This window comes from Mytilus edulis, chromosome 6 (genome assembly GCF_963676685.1).
Source record: "Mytilus edulis chromosome 6, xbMytEdul2.2, whole genome shotgun sequence".
In the NCBI taxonomy this organism is placed as follows: Eukaryota; Metazoa; Mollusca; class Bivalvia; order Mytilida; family Mytilidae; genus Mytilus; species Mytilus edulis.
The window spans coordinates 55990957-55994252 of record NC_092349.1 but is presented as its reverse complement, the minus strand read 5'-3'; the positions used below and the strand labels follow the sequence as shown (position 1 = coordinate 55994252).

Here is a 3296-nt window from a genome sequence, read left to right as displayed (position 1 = left end):
TTCAAAATTAACGTAGAAAAAATCCATTGTCTTTACTACGATTCAAACTCAAGACCTTTAGCATATCAACCACGACACATACTCCTACACCAGAACGACTTGATACCAACTCTCAGTAATTTAACATATTTAAAGGAAGCAATATATTTTCATAAGTGGGGGCGAGTATGCAGACCTTTATTTAGTGGGATTTTTATCCTTTTCATAAATAAGGCGAGTTATCAGACTGATTGTTCAATGGGTTACCCTTTTCGTAGGTGGGGCGTGTTGATAAACAAGAGTTGGTTGATTTTTTAGAAAGTGGCGATTTAGTGTGAGCCGATTAGTCAGTTGGACGAGTTCCTGATGAAGGTAAATCCAGAAAAGCGGTTCGGACGCATGAAAATATTAAACGACTTGTTTCAATTTTTTTGTCATGGTTTCATATTTAAACATCGTGTTCGGGGGGTCATAAAGGGTGTATAGTATATCGTAACATATTAAGTATATTATAATGGTTGTGTGGCGTTATAAACTAGATTTTACGAATTGTAAATGTTTTTCCTCTAATCTTAAACAGCTGGGATGTTAAATAGCCTCTTGCCATCGGGTGATCTGACACTGACACACCGCGTCCTCATGGGATAACTATTACACACAAAAATGTATTGACTGACAACTATATTTGTTATTGACCTTATAGTTTATGGAACACAATGGTTAACGGAACGAGATAATTCATTTTCTCATAATTCAACAGTGTTGATTTAATTTGTAATTTAATTTCTAGTTTCTTGAAAACGACGTATATTTCACATATAAAGAAACGTGTTATGATAAACACACTAATTTTACTTTGGATAAAAATGTGGTAAATTTCGAGTAAAAATTTAATCTTACTAAACGTTCTTTTTTGGCGGACAGATGTGTTTTCATTTATAGACAACTTAATTAAACTGCTTTAACGATTTTTCATTCGAATTATTTTTGTTCTATTTGAGATATCAAAAATAACCCATCAAACAACATACATTGATTGTATTTTGAAACAAATATGAAATGGCAATAAAAAAACAACAAACAAACAAAACAATTTGTTTTTAGATTAATCATTGAACAGGGATCTAAATCTAGATTATCCATCATTGACAGAGCCAAACAGTCATATATGCTCATTATTGAAGTAAATTAAACTGACAGGAACACATGGTACAATAAAACATATACGGTCAAAATGTTGTCAACTTAGAGCAAATAAACCAAAATACTTTCTATTTGAAAAAGTGCAAGAATATTGGTCTTCGTGAACTTTAAATCAGAAAGTTAGTTTTCAATGGTAACTCCAAACTACTTGTAACAAGTACAAAATCAAATTCAGTTTGATTATTGAAACGTGTGACATGTAATTCCAAGCTGCAGAACTAACAGTATCATCAGTTGTGGTACATGTATTTGGTTCTTCTTCATCTGTTCTCTTCTGTCTTTCTGGGAACTTTTTTGGTATTTCTGTATACATATAATGCCATTTCATCTTAGTCGAATTAGATTCAAAACACTCTTCTGGCAAACGGACGTAGGACGAATGTAGCAAGAAATCATAAAACTCATCGGAACATCCGAACTCTCGTGTTTTATTGACAGAACATTGGATTGCAAAAATCCTACGACTGAAGAAAAAAAAACATTGATAACATCGGTTTTGCATGATGTGAAAAAATACATAAAACGTAATATATATTTTAGCTATATGAATGACTGGATGCGATTAGAAATTCACATTTGCTTTGCACTCTGGTAAAGATAAAAAAAAAATAATAAGCGTTATTTTTCATTTTCTTTTTGTATTTTGTATTTTATGTTTTAATTGGTTCTCAAAAATTTACTTTAATTAAAGATAAATGATAAAAAAGTACATACCTACAATACTGTTGCGTTTTCGTTCTATAACTTGTAGTGTTCGTCCATGCTACTGCATATTTAATGCAGGTATTGTCGACATAGTTAATTACACACTTTCTTTTTGAACCAAGACACCTTAATCCATCATCTAACACTGAAAAAAAAAATTTTGAATTGATTTTCTTCATTAAAGAGTCACAAAGATGCCTTCGATTCGAGCGTCACGGATGAGTCTTTTGTAGACGAAACGTACATCTGGCGTAAATGCAAAATGTTATCCTGGTATATATGATTTTATATATATATATAAGTTTATTTTCATCATGGAAAAATCTCTTGCTTCTTGAAACAAGTTCAAAGCTGTCACTTTCATTGTTTTAAGAGGAATTCTTTCATATCGATATTGTAGCCTTGAAGAACACATACAAATGTATGTTTAATAATTACAATCATTCATTAACGGCAAGTAAATCTGACAAAAATATCATCAATAGTTTTTCAATACCCAGATGTACAAATGTATACTGAAATACCTTACATAAAACTTAGTAAGAAATACGTTTAAATGTTGAAAAGAATTCTGATTGGTTCCCTAAAAATTTTGACGAATACACTGATAATGGGTGAACAAATTATTTCTTCGAGCAAAGAACCTACTGACACCAATGTTTCGCTAATGTACCAGTATTCAAAATAGTACGTTATATGAGGTCTTCCACTTACCATTTATATTTAAACAGGCGCCAATTATAAAAGTGTTGAAATGTCCGACGTGCCATTTATGCCGTTTCCAACCTATCTTCCCATCTGGACAATGGTTTGCCATATTGCTGACACATTCGAAAAGTTCGGTCATTATTCTGAGAAAAACAAATACTGTCAAAAATTATTCAGTTATAACCATATTGAATACTCGATTTCCCTATAAACATTTCTGATTGGTATTAGGCAAAGGTTGAATTTAGAATTTGAGGTGAGTCCCTACAGATAAAGCTACATGTATTTTGTTTTTACCTTCATTTTTTTCTTAATGACCTCTATACAAATTGAGTTGCGTATAGTATGCCACCAGTGATGTTTCAATTATAACGTTACCAAAGTTGGTACAACACATTTATGAATATAAACATTCCTGAAGTAGAAACTGTTGATTTTTTAAGCCTTGAAAGTATCTCAGAAGGTTGATTTTTTAGTTATCACATAAATAGTGTTAAAGATATAAATAAAACACAAATTATGGCAGTTGTATACATATTTATTAAATCTAGCTCAAATTTGGTCAAGTTTGCTGCACACATAAATAACAGAATTTGTAAAAACGAATTCAAAAAATTTGCTCCATTAATTTGTTTTTTATTTGACATGAGACGGTCAAAACAATTAGCTTTAAAAAAAACTATTATAGATCACCAGACTAT

General features: G+C 31.1%; 1 long non-coding RNA gene across 1 annotated transcript; it reads right to left on the bottom strand.

Moving 5' to 3' along the window:
• Positions 1-1141: 1141 nt before the first annotated feature.
• Positions 1142-2663, bottom strand: LOC139526148 (uncharacterized). Its single transcript, XR_011665149.1, has 3 exons — positions 2602-2663; positions 1897-2032; positions 1142-1646 (listed from the first exon to the last, which is right to left on the bottom strand). It is a non-coding gene; the product is annotated as an uncharacterized lncRNA (long non-coding RNA).
• Between the last annotated feature and the right edge of the window lie 633 nt (positions 2664-3296).